Below are 20,953 nucleotides of genomic sequence, written 5' to 3'. Positions count from 1 at the left end.
AGTAGTGCTCATTCTTTGATATTCAAAGAAATAACAAGCCAATCTTTTTGACTTTTGTGACAATCCAACTATGAATTTTTGGACGTGAGGTGTGGACATGTGGTCCACCATTAATTGCAATTAATAGTTTGTTGTACGAGGATAGTGACATCCACCAACTAATTTACATTAATCATGATCCTTGAGCTATAAAAGTTTGTGAGATCGTTCATGATTCCACCAAAAATAATAATTTAACAACTATTCAAATTATTTGAAGTATAATTTTTATAAATAGTTGATGTAGTTTCCAAAAATATTAAGTTTACTTCGTGCTAATTTTTAATATCAATGATAGTCATTATAATTTGAAAACTTTTAATGGATCATTATGGCCAACTTCATCATCTGTTAATTCTAAATATATGTGAGACATATATGAGGGAAAAATTGTCTATTAGATACCATAGAAACTATCTATGAAGTTTAACCTACCCATCAATAAAATATAACATCTTACTCTTCCTTTCTCTTATCTAACAAAACACTATGTGCCACCATAACCACCGTTGTGCTGGTCTAAGGGCAATATCAACTTTCTAAGAATTGTCATCTTAGTTGTTCTTATTCGAACACCATCTGGACCATTGGAATAATTTTCTTGCACACGACCATTTTAAGATTATGTAGATGAAATCATTGGTTCACTAACACATGCATCATCCGATTATATAAAGAAGTAATGATACCCATAAGCAGCTCCTACGTACAATATGATAATGCTTCCAAAAGCAGGGAAAAATGGTGGTGGTGGGACACTTGCAAAATCAACCGCTCAAAAGAATTGTAGAAAACTGTTTTCCACCGCCGGTGTGATCTTTTTGTTTTTTAATTTTTTCTTCGTGGGGTTTTCATGATTAGATCAAATTTATCTATAATTAAATTTTAAATAACTAAATTACATAAATTACCTCTATTTAGGATTATAAACAATAAAGACCAAGCCAAAGAACTAGTAGCGAAAGATCTTTGTTGGGATCAAATATGGATTAGTCTTCGCCATACGTAGGGAATGTTTCCTAGTTGTAGGCGCTATAGGGATGAAAGTGTTATATCGCACATTTTCTAACACTAATTAGTTATTGCGTTGCACGGGGAGGGGGGTTATTGAGATCAGCAATGGCTCAGTCTTTTATGATGCATAGGGAAGGGAAAAATTAAAGACATGAAAAGAATTAATAAAAAGTTAGGATGGGATTATACCTTAATGATACATCGGGATGGATTTTTTAAATTATATGGATAGATTTAGATATGGCTCTACTATTCTGAAATAGAACAACTATTTCAACAGAGGAAGAACTTTGAGATTCAACTCAAGTCTCAAACACTCAAATATCTCTTGTTTATTTCTTATGAGCAAAGACTCTATCTATAGGATCGAAAGAGCCGGTTACAATTATTGTTGCAATCATATGATTGCAATACGACAAACATATATTTACATTTTAGACCCCTAGACTATGAAGGGTCTTAGACTTTATTTTATGTCATATTCTATCGACAAATACAAACAATAATTATACAACGACAAATACAAATAATTCTACCGACACAATATTTACATTAATAATATAATCCAATTAAAGACATGACGAAATTAATAGAAAGTTAGGATAAGATTATACCTGAATGATGTGTCGGGATGGATTGTTTAAATTATATGGATGATTATACGGATAGATTTGGATATGACTCTGCTATTCAGAAATAGAACAACTATTTCAACAGAGGAAGGACTTTGAGATTCAACTCAAGTCTTAAACACTCAAAGATCTCTTGTTTATTTCTTATGGGCAAAGACCCTATTTATAGGCTCGAAAGAGCCGATAACAATTATTGTTGCAATGGTATGATTACAATACGACAAACATATATTTACATTTTAGACCACTAGAGTATGGAGGGTCTTACACTTTATGTTACATCCTACCGACACTACTTTATGTCATATTCTACCGACAAATACAAACAATAATTATACAACGAAAAATATAAATAATTCTAGTGGCACAATATTTACATTAATAATATAATCCCTTCCACATTGAAAAAGGACAAGTGTCTTCAATAATGTCTTCAATAATAATGGCTTTTTACGTCATTGTTTGCGTCATTCCTCCCGCCACCGAAAGGACAAATATTTTTGAACGATGTTTGCGTTAGTCTTTCATGAACGGTGTTTCTTCCATATCAACGTTGTTTTATGATGGCTTTCATTCTCTTGTCAATGTATATGTTATATGATTGTTGGTGCTTTTGATATACTTGAGGTATGGATGAAACTGATGTAATTGTAATTGCCAACGGATTAAACGTCCACGACAATAATCACCTTGTAATTTATATCGCCAACAGCCAAGAAGATACTTGGAATTTGTGCGTAACTCGAATCTGGTTTGATGTAGCTCGACTTTCCATTTTTTCAGTATTTTAAGACATGCTAGTGTTTTCTTGTTCATGTGTGCTATAATTTTGCTCCGTTTGGGAAAATGTTCCCGATATATACTTGCATAATTTTTGCTCATATTTATTTGTTTTTAATACTTCAGATGATACATCTGTAGCAGTATATGCTTTTGGTGATATTTTCATATCACTGTATACATTATCATTGTTTACTTCAGATGATATTTTCATACCAATGTGTGTTGTATCATTGTGTACATTTGATGAGTTAGATATGGGGTTTCCCTCATTATCTAATCCCAATAATACTTTTCCTCGTATGATTACTTTTAGGCATCCTGCCCAAGTGTCATGTGACGCATCTGTTTCTACAATTAGAAAATCGATGATTTTTGCATTATATGAAGTAGGGAGAACTTGATTTTTTTGTTTTATATTCTGTACCAAAATAGTATTCGTATTGGTCCAAGACCAAGATATCTTTTCTGATATTTTCTTTTGTAAAACTTTTCTTTCTTTTACTAAATTTTTCAAAAATCCTTGTTCTGCAATATAATTTAAACAACCAAGAAATCGTTGTATTCATTTTCTATTTTCAAGTTTATCAAGGAACATATTTAATTTTTCTCATATGTTGTTTGTTAAAGATAGTTGATAATTTTCTCCAATTTTTAAACAAAGATATTCAACTGTAGTTTGAAAAAGTTTTGATTTTTTTTTATTTATAAAACTAAACCTTTTTCTTTGATTCTATGTAGAACTTTGATAACTGTATCGATATGTGTTTGTTCATTTCATTTTGTAAAAACAATTATACCGTCAATGTATGCAAGACAAATATGATCTAAACCATTTAAGGTTTCATCCATGAATTGTTGATATGTTACTGGTGTCTGCTTTAAGCCAAATGGAAGGACATTCTATTTATAATGCTTCTGAGGAGGACATGAAAAAGAAGTTAGTGGTTTCGTATTTTCATGTAACCTTAATTGCCAATATCTGGATTTTGCTTCAAATGTACTAAAATTTGTATTTCCTTTTAATTTTTCCAAAATATATTCTTTCTGTGGTAATTTATATGAGTTTCCAATAGTGACATCATTCATTTTTTTGTAATTAATTACCATTCTTCTCTTACCTCGTTTTATTTCGTTATTATTTTCTACATAAAATGCGGGTGCAGAATGAGGACTCGTACTAGGTCGAATGATTCTTTTTTCTAGTAATTCAGTACATTCTTGTTTAAATTCTGAAACAATCTTTTATACTATATGGAATTTTGTTTGGTACATTAACTTCATCATCAGGATATTTTAATAAGATTATTATTTCTTGATTATTTTTATTTTTTAAATGAACTAACGGGTTTTCACTACATACTTCTTCAAGTTGTTTTTCAGCAATTTCTTTTGCAAATGTTAGGGGCTGTTTGTTTACCTCTTAATTTCATAATTACGAGGTAATGTCTTAAACTTTCATATTCAGGCCGTTTGTTTGTGTATTATTTTTCGCCTCTTAAAATTAATAATACCTCTTATTTTTTCAGAGAATAAACCAAGTCTGAAAACAAACAAAAAAAAAATAGATGCGCGTTTAAGCATTCCCTATTTACCCTAAACAATCGACCCCTCATCTTTTCTTCCCTTGCGTCTGCTTACTTTGCGTATTTCTCCTCAGCATCGGACGCCGCCAGACACCGCCCACCCTAATCCCTGACGACGCTACAGCAACGTCGCCTTCCTCCACCGCCTCCATCTACGTGTCGTTCTTCCGTCGACCGCAATAGCCAACAAAAAGGTAATCTTCGGTTTCTTCTTCTGTTTCTTCATTCTTTCCCTCGAATTCACAGTTTCTTCTTCTATTTCTTCCTTCTTTTCCCTCATACTTGAACATAAAAAACTGAAATTGATAGCACACTGTTTCTTCTTCTATTTCTTCCTTCTTTGCCCTCAAACTTGAGCATAAAAAAACTGAAATTGTTATGCTATCAGTTGTGCATTTGATGCGTTGGATCATGTTTGTTTTTGGTAGTGATTTTAACAGCAAAGTTGTCCCTCATGTTGCCCCTCTAGTCTTTATTTGCTATTATAGTTCAATTTAGGGGTTGAAAATTATTGATCAGTTGAAAGAAGAACAGGGGAAAGAGGGATCAAGAAAAACAATGGAGGGGTATTTTTGTCCAACATTCTACTGGGACATTTGTTGTAATGCTTGAGAAAAAGTATGGATGTATTTATTTAGCTTGAACATTTATTGTTGTTGTGTTTCCTGATCATTTTTTTTTCTACTAGATTTATTGATCACACCAAGATATTTGTATGTTTTCATGGATTTAAAAGAATTTATGTTGTATTTTGGATTTGTTTTTAATTTGGATTTTGTATGGTGTTAAATATAAGAAAAAAATGGTCATTTTTGTAAACATAAACACTGAATTCTGTGACAACCCAAATTCTATTCCGTTGCGTAACCCCGTTTTCACTAACGAAATTCGTCGCTATATATATATATATATATATATATATATATATATATATATATATATATATATATATATATATATATATATATATATATATATATGTCACACCCCAAAACCAAGAATGGCGAAAACGTTCTGGGGCGGAGGACGTCATGTAAAGTATCACAACACAGTAAATGTAAATAAGTAAACAACATCATCCATTGCATTAAATATATAATTTTAATACAAGCGTGTTCTGTACAGTATAAACACCAAAAATAATGTATATCAAAATAATAAGATGAGTCTTGGATGCGCTCCATCTTCTCAAAAGCTGGCCTCGGTACCTGTCTACTGATGACCTGAGAATACAAGTTATTTTGAAAGAGTTTATCATCATTAAGCTGGTGAGTTCATAAGTATTTTAGTGTCGGTATTTGTTATCCAAAAATGTTTGAACATGTATCAAGTATAAGTTTGTAAAATGTATGTAAAGGTTTGCGATTGTTTGTAAAAGTTTGAATCTCTCAGAAATACCTATATTTTCTATTAAAGTGGCCTTCTACCAAGGCTTAACTGTTCTGTATGCTCGTTTTCCCAAGTGTAACTATCATTTAACAAAATATAGTTTGTACATTAACGTTTAAGTGAGGTTATCACTAAAATATGTAATGGGTAAATCATTGTAGTACTGTAGTCTTGTATTATAAGAACTATTGTTGTACTAACTACCTTAAACCGGATTTATATTAAGGCATTATGTGATAAATTGCACCATACTATCGACTAGTAACAACGACATAATGAATGGTCATAATAACGGAATGACGTTTGGCACCCGCAGACCTGCAGGTCCGGCTGTAGCTAGCAGCAAGGTGTAGGATTGTCAATCCAGTATAGATCTATACGCAAACTCACGCTCTCCCTCCAAGAGAATTCTGGCTACAACTCGAGCCATGACATTTAAGTCATGCTCCCATTTAAATCACAATAATTAAAGTATTCATGTATATGTAATGTTTCTCGTTCTAGTATAGTTGTATATGTATTGTTTCTAGCATTGTTGTATATGTATCGTTTCTAGCATCATTGTATATGTATTGTTTCTAGTATAATTGTATATGTATTGTTTCTAGTCTAGCTGTATATGTATCGTTTCTATTATAGTTGTATATGTATCGTTTCTAGTATAGTTGTATATGTATTGTTTCTAGTATAGATGTATATGTATTGTATTACCCCGATGGTAACTAGCTATTGATGTACTGATAAATATGAATATGGAAGTACTTTTATGTCTATACATGTATATATGATATATAACTAATATTGAAACGACCTTCGGATGGTCACCCGAAATCCCACCAGACAACATCTCAGTGCGCGAAAAGGAAATAGGGCGAATGACCTTCCTAAGCCCTATAAACATTACTTATATATATATATATATATATATATATATATATATATATATATATATATATATATATATATATATATATATATACACACACACATATATGGGCATGCAATTCATAAGAAGTAAAACAAAGTTTAATAAAAGCATTTGATAAGTAAAAAGAGTTTGTAAAACATTTTGAAGTGAAACAGTTTGATAAACAGTTGAACAGTGATAAAATCATTGGTTTTCTAGTTATTAATCACATGTGATTGATGTAATACCTATAAGTATTTGACTTGTATCCCCCCCATAAAGTATTTAAAACGTTTAAAAGTATTTCAAAGGTTGATTAAAGGGGTATGAACTCACTTGCGGTGAGTAGATTGGATTGATGTATCGGGTACCGTGCTAGGTGGCAAACGGAGACTTGTTCACACGTTCGAGCCTAGTTATTATATAATGAGCATATATATAACTAATTAGCCAAATAATAACTTAACAAAGTAAGTTAAGACACTTAGGAATATATATACACTTTATATAAGTGTTATAGGTCCTAACGGTTGCATCTAAGTTGATACGGGACAAGGCAAAAGGGGTTTAAAGCACAAATGGCCTTGTATATGAGTTCACCACCCAACAAACCCCACCCTTTGTAGTTTACGGTCATAAACTCCTTGAGTTTACGGCTGTGAACTCCACACTTGGTGGTTTTGGGTGTTTTGAAGGGTTATCTTGATCCTAGAATAAGTCTAGCCTTGTTGGAATAGTCCTTGAAGTAGTTTAAAGCCTTGGAATGCTCCCTTGGGGAGTTTACGGCCAAAGGACCATATCCCCTAGAGTTTATGGCCGTAAACTCCTATGGGGTGTTGGTTTTAATTCTTTTGAGGCCCTTGCATATGTAAGATAGCTTCCATGTTTTTATCTAAGGCTAAAGGGGACAAGAGGCACACATTAGTGCCTTCACTTGGAGTTTACGGCCCAAGATATGTTCCTTGGCTGTAAACTCCCTTTAAGGAGTGATTTTGATGTCATTTGTTCCCCATTCAAGTCCCAAATAGTCAAGGTAAATTGTCTTAAGGCTTTTAGGGTGTTTAGGGCATCTTTAACACTTGAAAAAGGGGTTTACGGCCCAAGAGAGTTCCTTGGCTGTAAACTCCTAAAATCTTATGATTTTGAAGTGTTTTGATGTCCAAAATAAGCACAAGTATTAGAGGGTAAAGTCCTTAAGCTTTAGGGTATGATTTAGGGCATTTATGACCCTTAAAAAGGGGTTTACGGCCCAAGAGAGTTCCTTGGCCGTAAAATCCTATAACTTGTGTTTCTTGAATGATTTCTAGCCTCTAATGATCATATACTAAGTCCTTAACTAGTTGCTTAACAAGAAAATGGGACTAGATAGCCTTTAGGCTTCGTTTTGGAGTTTACTCCCCAAGAACATTCTTGGGCGGTAAACTCCCGGATGTTGCAGTTTAGACATGTAATTGATGTTATAAAGCATATAACAAGTATTGAAACACATTTAGGAAAGTAGACTCACAATCCGGGATGAAAACCCGAAGATCCGTCAGAGAGAATTGGCTTTTCTCTAGTTGGAATTGTGAATAATGAATTAATTAAATTCAGAAATCTATTTATAGTCCTGAAATATTTTGTCAGAAAATATGTTTATTCCGGAAGTCAGACTATAACATTATGAAACTTACAATGTTCAAGTTTCACAATTACAGGAGCATCCACTCTCCTAATATATCCAGAAACGTAAACCCTAATGTACACAAACTTTTTCGGACAAGTCTAAAAATCACTGAAACTGGACTAGCTTCTGTTGAATAGATAATGTTCGTACAATTGGAAATTTCAGGTTGTCACATCATCCCCCCGTTAGAAGGAATTCCATCCCGAAATTAGAATTTAAGCAAATAAGAAGTTACAAATAACTAAGCGAAAAGATGAGGACATTTCAGTTTCATCTGATCCTCGCGTTCCCAAGTGAATTCTGGTCCTTGCTTGGCGTTCCAGCGAACCTTCACGATAGGGATACGACTTTGTTTCGTCTGCTTGACCTCACGGTCCATGATCTCTACAGGTTCTTCCACGAAGTTGAGGCTCTCGTTGATCTCGATCTGATCGAGTGGGATTACGAGAGTCTCGTCGGACAGACACTTTTTCAAGTTAGATATGTGGAATGTAGAATGTACGTTACGAAGTGTGTCGGGTAGATCAAGTTTGTAAGCTACGGGGCCGACTCTTGCGAGAATCTCGAAAGGCCCTATGTACCTAGGATTAAGCTTCCCACGCTTACCGAAGCGTATCAAGCCCTTCCAGGGTGAGACCTTGATAAGGACTCGGTATCCCACCTGAAATTCCAAAGGTTTTTTGCATTTGTCAGCATAGCTCTTTTGTCGGTCTCTAGAGGCCTTCAATCGTTCACGAATCTGAACGATCTTCTCTGTCGTTTCCCGAATGATTTCCTGACCAGTGAGAGTACTGTCGGAAGCTTGCCCCCTAGCTCAGCCCAGCACAGAGGAGATCTGCACTTTCGGCCGTAGAGGGCTTCAAATGGTGCTGCCTTTATGCTCGTGTGATAACTGTTGTTGTAGGAAAATTCAACGAGGGGTAAATGGGTATCCCACGCTTTTCCAAAGTCAATTACACAAGCACGCAACATATCTTCTAAAGTCTGGATCGTCCTCTCACTCTGTCCGTCAGTCTGTGGATGGTAGGCTGTGCTCATGTCCAGCCTTGTTCCTAGGGAATGTTGCAGTGATTGCCAGAACCTTCAGGTCAACCTACTATCTCTATCGGAGATAATGGATATAGGTACACCATGTAGCCGTACGATTTCCCTAATGTATGTTCTTGTAAGTTTCTCCATCTTGTCGGTTTCTTTGATAAGCAGAAAGTGTGCAGACTTGGTCAATCTATCAACGATGACCCATATGGTATCAAGTCCACCCGTTGTCTTGGGCAACTTGGTTATGAAATCCATAGTGATCCGCTCCCACTTCCATTCTGGAATCTCTGGTGGTTGCAGTAAACCGGAGGGCTTATGGTACTCGACCTTAACCTTTGCGCAAGTAAGGCATTTACTTACGAAGGTAGCAATCTCTGCTTTCATATTAGGCCACCAGTATAGCTTTTTAAGATCCAGATACATCTTATCTGAACCTGGGTGGACGGAATACCGAGTGTTGTGCGCCTCGGTCATGACTAAGTCTCGGAAACCACCGTGTTTCGGTGTCCAAATCCGATCCATGAAATATAAGGCTCTGTCACCCTTGGCCTCTAAATTCTTGTCCATTCCTCTGAGGGATTCACTCGTCACATTTTCAGGTTTCATAGCTTCAAGTTGGGCCGCCTGAATTTGGTTAGACAAGTGTGAATGGATGGTTATTGACAATGACTTGACTCTACGACCAGAATATTCCTTCCGACTTAGGGCGTCTGCTACTACGTTGGCTTTACCCGGATGATAACGAATATCGCATTCGTAATCACTGAGTAGCTCGACCCACCGTCGTTGTCTCATGTTGAGCTCATTCTGATCGAATATGTGTTGTAAACTCTTGTGGTCGGTAAAGATAGTGCTTTTCGTTCCATACAAGTAATGTCTCCAGATCTTCAGAGCAAACACCACTGCTCCCAGTTCAAGATCGTGGGTCGTGTAGTTAACTTCGTGTGTCTTCAATTGTCTGGAGGCGTAGGCGATGACCTTACCTCGCTGCATCAGAACACACCCGAGCCCTTGGTTCGATGCATCGCAATAGACTACAAAGTCTTCTATCCCTTCGGGGATAGATAGTATTGGCGTGGTGCACAAGGATCGCTTGAGCGTTTGGAACGCTCTCTCTTGTTTCTCTTCCCAGTCAAAGGCCATGCCTTTCTGGGTCAGGGTTGTAAAAGGTTTCACTATTCGGGAGAAGTTCTGAATGAATCGGCGGTAGTAGCCAGTAAGACCTAGAAATTGACGAATTTCTATCGGCGTCTTGGGTGCTGACCAGTTCTCAATGGCTTTAATTTTGGATGGATCCACGTGGATTCCCTCTTCGCTTACCATGTGTCCTAATAATTCGACTCTTCGGATCCAAAATTCACATTTCGAGAACTTCGCATAAAGTTTCTCCGTTCGTAAGGTTCCTAAAACTAGTCGTAGGTGATCGCCATGCTCTTCCTTACTTCGGGAGTAGATCAGGATGTCTTCAATGAAAACGATGACGAACTGATCCAAGTAAGGTCGGCATACTCTGTTCATCAGGTCCATGAAAACTGCTGGCGCATTGGTCAATCCGAATGGCATCACCACGAACTCGTAGTGTCCGTAACGAGTTTGGAAGGCTGTCTTTGGAACATCCTCCTCTAGCACCCGTAACTGGTGATATCCGGATCTTAGATCAATTTTGGAAAAATAGTTCGCCCCTTGCAGTTGGTTAAATAGATCGTCTATACGAGGCAGAGGGTAACGATTTTTGACCGTCAGTTTGTTGAGTTCTCTGTAGTCGATACAAATACGAAATGATCCGTCTTTCTTCTTAACGAACAAGACCGGTGCTCCCCAAGGTGAGAAGCTTGGTCTTGTTAAGCCCTTGCTGAGTAGTTCGTTAAGTTGACCAGATAATTCCTGCATCTCTGCTGGTGCTAAGCGGTAGGGCGACTTGACTACTGGGGTAGCTCCTGGGACTAAGTCGATTCTGAACTCGACCTACCGTTGCGGAGGTAATCCAGGTAGTTCTTCTGGGAAAATGTCGGGGAAGTCGCTCACTACTGGAATGTTCTTTAGTTCTTTCGTTTCGAGGTTCGTGTCGACGACGTGAGCAAGGAATGCGTGGTATTCTTTGCGCAGATATTTCTGTGCTTGAATACTTGATATAATGCGAAGACTCGCACCAGGTTTGTCGCCGTAGACTATAAGAGTTTCGTTAGACGGAAGGTTTAATCGGACTGCTTTCTCGAAGCACGATGAAGACTCAACCAGTCCATGCCGATGATAATGTCGAAGCTTTTTATTGAGATCGGCATGAGGTCGATTGGGAATGAATGGTTATCTAGGGTTAGGATACATCCTAAGTATATGCTACTGGTGTTTTCTGTTTTTCCATTAGCCATTTCTACTGTGAATTGTTCTTTAAGTGCGTGTGGTTGTTGTTTAAGCATGCGAGCAAATTTGTGGTTCACGAAGCTTCGCTCCGCTCCACTATCGAACATAATGCATGCATAGGAGTTATCAAGGAGGAACGTACCAGTCACCACTGTCGGGTCAGCAACTGTTTCCCCGTGGCCTATAGCTAGTACCCTCCCTGCTCCTCCAGCATTTGTCGCTTTGGGGCAGTCCCTCTTATAGTGGCCTGTTTCGCCACATCCATCGCAAGTTGGGCTCGTGCCAGAGCCAGGGACTTGTGTGATCGGTTGTGCCGGGAATTTACAGAAACGGACGGTGTGTCCTTTCCTGTTGCAGTTAGAGCACTGCATTTCACGGTAGGGGCCGTTGTGGTGGAAGTTGCATTTGTTGCACTTCGGCAAACTTCCAGCATACTACTTCGTCGGAGCAGTAGCAACAGTAGGGGTTACTGTGGCATGTACTGCCACAATTTGCTGCTTCTTGGCAGCTCGCTGCCTCTTCTTGTCATCCCAGAACTTCCGCTTGGTGTCAGCGGGTTTGGAGGGTTCTGAGATGGCTAAGGTTGTTGTGGTTGCAGGGGTTTTGACACCATGGTCAATGAGTTGCTGTGCCAGTTGCTTGGCACTATCGAAGGTAGCAGGGTTTGATGATAGGACATTCCCCTGATACGGAGGCACTAGCCCCCATATGTACCGTTCGATCTTTTTCCCTTCAGTGGGAACCATATTAGGGCAGAGGGCCACCAGTTCGCTAAAACGGGCAGTGTAAGCAACAATGTTGGTGCCCTTCATGATTAGGCTCCAAAGCTCCTGCTCTAGTTTCTGGATCTCGCCCCTCGGGCAGTATTCCTCAATCATGAGGTCTTTCATTGTATCCCAGCCTATGTCGTTGGCCACGACCAGAGTTAGAGATTTAACGTGGCTGTTCCACCACGTCAGTGCCTTCCCTTCGAAGGTGCAGGCGACAAATTTGACTTTGCTCGCAGCAGGGCAAGAACAAATTTCGAAGACTGATTCAGTCTTCTCGAACCATTGCGAGAGAGCAATGACTCCGCCGGTCCCATGAAAGGACTTCGGCTTGCAGTTGGTGAAATCCTTGTAAGAGCACTCTCTCGATCGCACATGAGTTTCAACCGGAATGGAGTTAACCAGGGTTCCACCTCTGCTGGCATCAGTAGAGTGATACTGTGCCATGGCAGTTGCCACTGCTGCAGCTACGGCAGCATTCAGGGCTGCTGTATCGATGATCGGAGGTGGTGTAGGTGTAGGGTTATTCTGGGTAGATTTGCGAGGAGGCATCTTTCAGCTATAAGTTTATAAAGATGAGAAAAGTGGTAAGAATCAATTTGTAAGTAATGTGCGAATGATACATGGACTAACTAACCATAGCCCAAAAATTGAATGAGTGTTTGAGAACATAACAAGTAAGATGTGTAGGAAAACCCAAATGTAAAGATTCTTCCCACAAAGTAGGTAGTTGTCAATACTACTGGTATTACTGATGTAATGAGTTCAATGAAAATTGACCTAACAGTTGGTCTTACATCATACTATACGGAACGTTTGGCAGTTCTTAGATTCCTAATTAGAGTACTAAAAGTTAGGAATATTTTACAGATAAATGCTACTTAGTGCAAAGATGTTAAAGGCTAATCCTTAACCCAAAAGATAATGATGTACTAGACATCATCTAACGGCGATGAGTATTCCTCGGGAGAACCCTGAGGTCTCTCATTTGACGTACCACCTCTTGAAGGTGTCGTTCATGAGCCCTTTGACGAGCTCGAAGTTCCATGACTTCTGCTTGAGAAGCAACCAGATGTTGCTGTAGGGTTTCATTGGTTCTCTGGGTCCGTTCCATGTCTTCTTCGAGACAGCGAATGCAGACTGTGTTGACACCTGAGTTGGCATCAATCTCCACGACCCGGTCGATGGCTGCTCGACCTTGTTCGACATTACGAGCTATTCTGCGGATAATGACAGGTAGAGCTCGGTCAGCAGAGCCACCATTGCTGACGTTGTAAAAGGTTCGGTCCCCAAAGTATGGTAAGGGTTGACCCTGTTCGTCACTCCAACGATTCAAGTTATCTACCCACAAGGGAGTGGGACCTAGAAAAGTTGGTCGAGGGTTGTTGTTCGGGGCTTGACCTACTGGAGGTAGGTTGTTGACTTCGGGATCAGAGTCGGATCCATCCGAGAAGCCTTCAGCTTGATGATCATCCAACGGGATTTGGTGTTCATCGTCAGACTCTGCTTTGAGCCATCATGCGTTGCCTTCATTTGGAAAGTATGGGTCGCCGTGATGGAATCCAACCATTTAAATCTACGCGAGAAGAGAGGTATAAAGATATAGTATACATGTAGTTGGTAGCACAAAATACACCTATAGTATTTTAAGTTTAGGTTCTACTGATCTTCTTGTGGTATTGTTGGTAAGTTTTTAGACTTGTTAACACATCACAACCATTCTAGGGCATATGCAAATCACTCCTCGGACCAGCATAGTTGATCAGGCTATGCCATTCCCAGGACTGACCATATATCCCCGAGCTTACCTGTGATATTTAACAATCGTAATACTTTTGTTTTTGTCGTTGTAACACTGGTTTTAGTATGAATGTAGACTAGTATACTTAATTAAATATTTTAGTATTTTAAGTATAGACTCTTGGTCAGAGTGTTTTAATCCCAAATGGGTTTATAGTTTAGTATATCTTTTATGGGTTGATATACTTGATTCACTATAAACAATGCTCTGATACCAATCTGTCACACCCCAAAACCAAGAATGGCGGAAACGTTCTGGGGCGGAGGACGTCATGTAAAGTATCACAACACAGTAAATGTAAATAAGTAAACAACATCATCCATTGCATTAAATATATAATTTTAATACAAGCGTGTTCTATATAGTATAGACACCAAAAATAATGTATATCAAAATAATAAGATGAGTCTTGGATGCGCTCCATCTTCTCAAAAACTGGCCTCGGTACCTGTCTACTGATGACCTGAGAATACAAGTTATTTTGAAAGAGTTTATCAGCATTAAGCTGGTGAGTTCATAAGTATTTTAGTGTCGGTATTTGTTATCCAAAAATGTTTGAACATGTATCAAGTATAAGTTTGTAAAATGTATGTAAAGGTTTGCAATTGTTTGTAAAAGTTTGAATCTCTCAGAAATACCTATATTTTCTATTAAAGTAGCCTTCTACCAAGGCTTAAATGTTCTGTATGCTCGTTTGATATAAAAGTGTGTAATTTCCCAAGTGTAACTATCATTTAACAAAATATAGTTTGTACATTAACGTTTAAGTGAGGTTATCACTAAAATATGTAATGGGTAAATCATTGTAGTACTGTAGTCTTATATTATAAGAACTATTGTTGTACTAACTACCTTAAACCGGATTTATATTAAGGCATTATGTGATAAATTGCACCATACTATCGACTAGTAACAACGACATAATGAATGGTCGTAATAACGGAATGACGTTTGGCACCCGCAGACCTGCAGGTCCGGCTGTAGCTAGCAGCAAGGTGTAGGATTGTCAATCCAGTATAGATCTATACGCAAACTCACGCTCTCCCTCCAAGAGAATTCTGGCTACCACTCGAGCCATGACATTTAAGTCATGCTCCCATTTAAATCACAATAATTAAAGTATTCATGTATATGTAATGTTTCTCGTTCTAGTATAGTTGTATATGTATTGTTTCTAGCATTGTTGTATATGTATCGTTTCTAGCATCATTGTATATGTATTGTTTCTAGTATAATTGTATATGTATTGTTTCTAATCTAGCTGTATATGTATCGTTTCTAGTATAGTTGTATATGTATCGTTTCTAGTATAGTTGTATATGTATTGTTTCTAGTATAGATGTATATGTATTGTATTACCCCGATGGTAACTAACTATTGATGTACTGATAAATATGAATATGGAAGTACTTTTATGTCTATACATGTATATATGATATATAACTAATATTGAAACGACCTTCGGATGGTCACCCGAAATCCCACCAGACAACATCTCAGTGCGCGAAAAGGAAATAGGGCGAATGACCTTCCTAAGCCCTTTAAACATTACTTATAAATATATATATATATATATATATATATATATATATATATATATATATATATATACACACACATATATGGGCATGAAATTCATAAGAAGTAAAACAAAGTTTAATAAAAGCATTTGATAAGTAAAAAGAGTTTGTAAAACATTTTGAAGTGAAACAGTTTGATAAACAGTTGAACAGTGATAAAATCATTGGTTTTCTAGTTATTAATCACATGTGATTAATGCAATCACATGTGATTGATGTAATACCTATAAGTATTTGACTTGTATTCCCCCCATAAAGTATTTAAAACGTTTAAAAGTATTTCAAAGGTTGATTAAAGGGGTATGAACTCACTTGCGGTGAGTAGATTGGATTGATGTATCGGGTACCGTGCTAGGTGGCAAACGGAGACTTGTTCACACGTTCGAGCCTAGTTATCATATAATGAGCATATATATAACTAATTAGCCAAATAATAACTTAACAAAGTAAGTTATGACACTTAGGAACATGTATACACTTTATATAAGTGTTATAGGTCCTAATGGTTGCATCTAAGTTGATACAGGACAAGGCAAAAGGGGTTTAAAGCACAAATGGCCTTGTATATGAGTTCACCACCCAACGAACCCCACCCTTTGGAGTTTACGGTCATAAACTCCTTGAGTTTACGGCCGTGAACTCCACACTTGGTGGTTTTGGGTGTTTTGAAGGGTTATCTTGATCCTAGAATAAGTCTAGCCTTGTTGGAATAGTCCATGAAGTAGTTTAAGGCCTTGGAATGCTCCTTTGGGGAGTTTACAGCCAAAGGACCATATCTCCTAGAGTTTACGGCCGTAAACTCCTATGGGGTGTTGTTTTTAATTCTTTTGAGGCCCTTGCATATGTAGGATAGCTTCCATGTTTTTATCTAAGGCTAAAGGGGACAAGAGGCACACATTAGTGCCTTCACTTGGAGTTTACGGCCCAAGATATGTTCCTTGGTCGTAAACTCCCTTTAAGGAGTGATTTTGATGTCATTTGTTCCCCATTCAAGTCCCAAGTAGTCAAGGTAAATTGTCTTAAGGCTTTTAGGGTGTTTAGGGCATCTTTAACACTTGAAAAAGGGGTTTACGGCCCAAGAGAGTTCCTTGGCCGTAAACTCCTAAAATCTTATGATTTTGAAGTGTTTTGGTGTCCAAAATAAGCACAAGGATTAGAGGGTAAAGTCCTTAAGCTTTAGGGGATGATTTAGGGCATTTATGACCCTTAAAAAGGGGTTTACAGCCCAAGAGAGTTCCTTGGCCGTAAACTCCTATAACTTGTGTTTCTTGAATGATTTCTAGCCTCTAATGATCATATACTAAGTCCTTAACTAGTTGCTTAACATGAAAATGAGACTAGATAGCCTTTAGGCTTCATTTTGGAGTTTACTCCCCAAGAACGTTCTTGGGCGGTAAACTCCCGGATCTTGCAGTTTAGACATGTAATTGATGTTATAAAGCATATAACAATTATTGAAACACATTTAGGAAAGTAGACTCACAATCCGGGATGAAAACCCGAAGATCCGTCAGAGAGAATTGGCTTTTCTCTAGTTGGAATTGTGAATAATGAATTAATTAAATTCAGAAATCTATTTATAGTCCTGAAATATTTTGTCAGAAAATATGTTTATTCCGGAAGTCGGACTATAACATTATGAAACTTACAATGTTCAAGTTTCACAATTACAGGAGCATCCACTCTCCTGATATATCCAGAAACGTAAACCCTAATGTACACAAACTTGTTCGGACAAGTCTGAAAATCACTGAAACTGGACTAGCTTCAATTGAATAGATAATGTTCGCACAATTGGAAATTTCGGGTTGTCACAATATATATATATATATATATATATATATATATATATATATATATATATATATATAAATTCCCGTAATATTTGGAGTCGTCAATACATAAATATCTATTTAATTATATTTATTGATATTATCATAGGTCATTATAACTTGTAAGTGTTAACCTCGTTTAACTAAATAGAGTTATATTACTTTTTAACCACTTCACCCGGGTAAAAGTTTTAACCCCGTTAAACTTTATCATCGGGTAGCCGTGTACCGGGTGCAATACCCGAGACATATATAAAGCAAATGAATGCCACTTTAAACACTTTTACCACTCATTCACTCTCTCTCACTACATTCTCTCTCTAGACCCGAACTCGACTCCAAAACCGCGAATTCCGACTTCCAAACGTAAGGGTTTCATCCCTATCTTGTTCTAAACACATTCCATTGCATTTAGAGCCCAAAAATCATAAGATTTAGTGCAATATATGGAGTTTACAGCCTAGGAAGCCCCTTAGGCCATAAACACCCCAAAACTTGGCCAATATCCCGTTTTTACTTCCTATAAGCTTGTAAACTAATTAAGGGATATACCTAGATGAGTTTGGACATGAAAACTTAAGATTTTAGAGCCTAAAAAGGAGTTTACGGCCCAAGCTTATGCTTAGGCCGTAAACACCCAAAAACCCTTGGTAAAAGTCCCAAAAACTCATCTAAGGTCTTGTAGAATTAAGTTATGACCTTAGGAAATACTTAAGGCCATTAAGCAACACATTTTAGAGCCAAAAAGAGGAGTGTACGGCCAAGGCTATGCTTGGGCCGTAAACACCCAATTTTCATGCCAAAATGTCCCAAAAACCCACCTAAGGCCTTCTAGAATTTAACTAAGATTTGAGGGAGTGATTTGGACCAACTAACAATCCATTTTGAGGGACAAAATGGAGTTTACGGCCCAAGCTCAAGCTAGGACCGTAAACTCCCTTAAACACCACCAAATGCAGGTTTTAACCCTCCAAATTGGTCCTAGGCACTTACTAGAAAATGGGGGAAATGAAATAAGGCCTTAACTTGCACATTTGGAGGAGGACATGAGTTTACGGCCAAGCCTAGGGGGCTTACAGCCGTAAACTCCCAAGGAGTGGCCTTTGGGCCATAAACTCCAAGGGAGTGAACTCCTGGACTCTCCCATAAACCCCTCTTGGCCTGGTACCACTCCCGGAAACCCCTTCTAAGCCCTAAAACCTCGAATCAATGCTAGAATGCCTAAATACTTTAATGAAAAACATAAAATGATTAATTTCTTGTAACATACATATTGCATATGACATTAGGGTCCTAAAAGGTGCACAATTCGTTATTTGGTACAAAACGCTCAACCGACACTTTCACCCGATTCTCTCGATTTACGCGATTTCAGGTGAGATCATACCCCTTTAATGAACCTTTCAATCGTTTTTACATGTTTTAGGGGGGGATACAAGTCAATTATACATGTTTATGGAAATTAATCACATGTGATTCACTATCCGTAGTTCAAATCACATGTGATTTACCACTATGTTTTATAAAAGGATTTTCGTTTTCAAAACTGTTTTGGATAAATAAACTATTTTCTAAATGTTTCTTTTGACAAGATTTTTATTCAATAATTTCCTTATAAAATGTAACCACACTAATATATTTATATAAGTAAGACTTGAAGGACTTAGGACCGATAGCTCGCCTTATTTCATGTTCTTGTTTGATTGTGGGCTTAGGGTAGTTGTTATCCGTCCGACTGTCATTGTTTTCTTAGTTATATATCATATATTAGTGTTAGATACGAGTATTTTCAAGTCATTCAATGTTTAAACCACTAAATCGACAAGAACCATACACACTAAGTTAACTATAATAGGTATAGTTAAGGCCACTATTGCTTACTATAGCTACTACTCTACACTCTATAATACACCCTAATACGATGCTATAGACTATTAAGAGAACACACTACGAGTTATACAAAAGGCTACTACACTATAATACAAGAGAAAGCACTAATCAGGAGATAACACACTAACTCACTACAAGATACTCTATTCGCTACGCACTACGCCCAGAGTCTTCCGACAGGAAGACGACACTATATGTATAGATCTATACGGGGCAGACACTATTTCATCCCGACTGTTAACTTCAGTCCGAGCTGTACAGGTCCAGGGATGCCACTACTTCACTACACTGTGCATGACCGGGAAGGTCATGGGATCCTCTATTGCTCACACTATCAGTAATATACAAGGAATACACTATATCCACACTAAAATACTAAACTAAAGTCTAAATTAACATTGTGGAGTAAACAAGTATCTATCACTAAAGAGAGTTTGCACCTCTACTACTAACTACAGGGATATCCTATCTTATCACATTACTTATGGGAGATTCTCTAATATACTTTTACAATAAACGGTTTTCAAGGATGAAGATTTCTTGTTTCTTAAAGGTTTTCACTTACAATGCATTTTCAGGAAAATATAGGATTTTCTAGGGTTTTCTACTACTTATGACTGTACATTGCAACTTTTCATACTAATGGTTCTAATGCATGTTATACAAAAACTCACACTAAACTCTTATGAACTCACCAGCATTATGCTGATATTCGTTTTCAAAATAACTTGTATCCTCAGGTCAACGATAGACAGTTACAGGTGCAACATTTTGGAGAAGGTGGAGCATACAAGATCCATCTCTTATTTTGTATTACTTTTGGTGTTTGTAGAACATTACAAAACACACTTGTAATTAAACTCACTATTTAAATGAAACGGTTGTATGTTTCTTGTTTTTACTATTATGCAATTATGATGATCCTGTACATGACGTCCTCCACCCCGAAACGTATTCCGCCGTTATCGGTTTTGGGGTGTGAAAGATTGGTATCAGAGCTTGTTTATAGTGAATCAAGTATATCAACCTATAAAAGATATACGAACTATAAACACTTCGGGACTAAAACACTCTGACCAAGAAAATGTACTGTTAAGCAATTAAAAGATTTAACTAAGTATATATATACACACACCACTATAAAATACAGAAGTCAATATCGCACTAGAACATAACAAAGTATTAAGATTGTTGGATAGCACAATTGGACTTAGAGACATATGGTCACATTTGGGGGGGATGTAGCCTGATCAACTACGTTTTCCTGGGAGCGACTAGCATGTGCCTAAGCTTGGTTGTGGTGTTACAACAAGTCTAAAACTTACCAACACTACCACAATAACGTTAGCATAAGAATACTATAGGAGTATTCTGTACCTCTAAAACATACATGTGTGAGGACTAAAAAGGGTCGTTACTGATGGAGCCATAGTTGCTAAATGGATACTTTCCAGTTACATGTGACTAGGGCGTTATAGACTTAGAATCTTTGATCTTTGCTTTACTTCCTGTTCCTTGTTTGGTTGTGGATTTAGAGTTAGGGTCACTTATTCGATGGACTATCCTGCCCTGGTCACATGTAATTAGTATGCATTATGCAAGTATTGGTCTAACTCGTGACGAACATCTTATAAGTAATTTAGGTTAGTGCGCCTATTAATCTTCTTTTCC

This window comes from Lactuca saligna, chromosome 9 (assembly GCF_052625555.1).
Source record: "Lactuca saligna cultivar CGN05327 chromosome 9, ASM5262555v1, whole genome shotgun sequence".
Classification (NCBI taxonomy): Eukaryota; Viridiplantae; Streptophyta; class Magnoliopsida; order Asterales; family Asteraceae; genus Lactuca; species Lactuca saligna.
Note: the sequence above shows the minus strand (reverse complement) of the source record.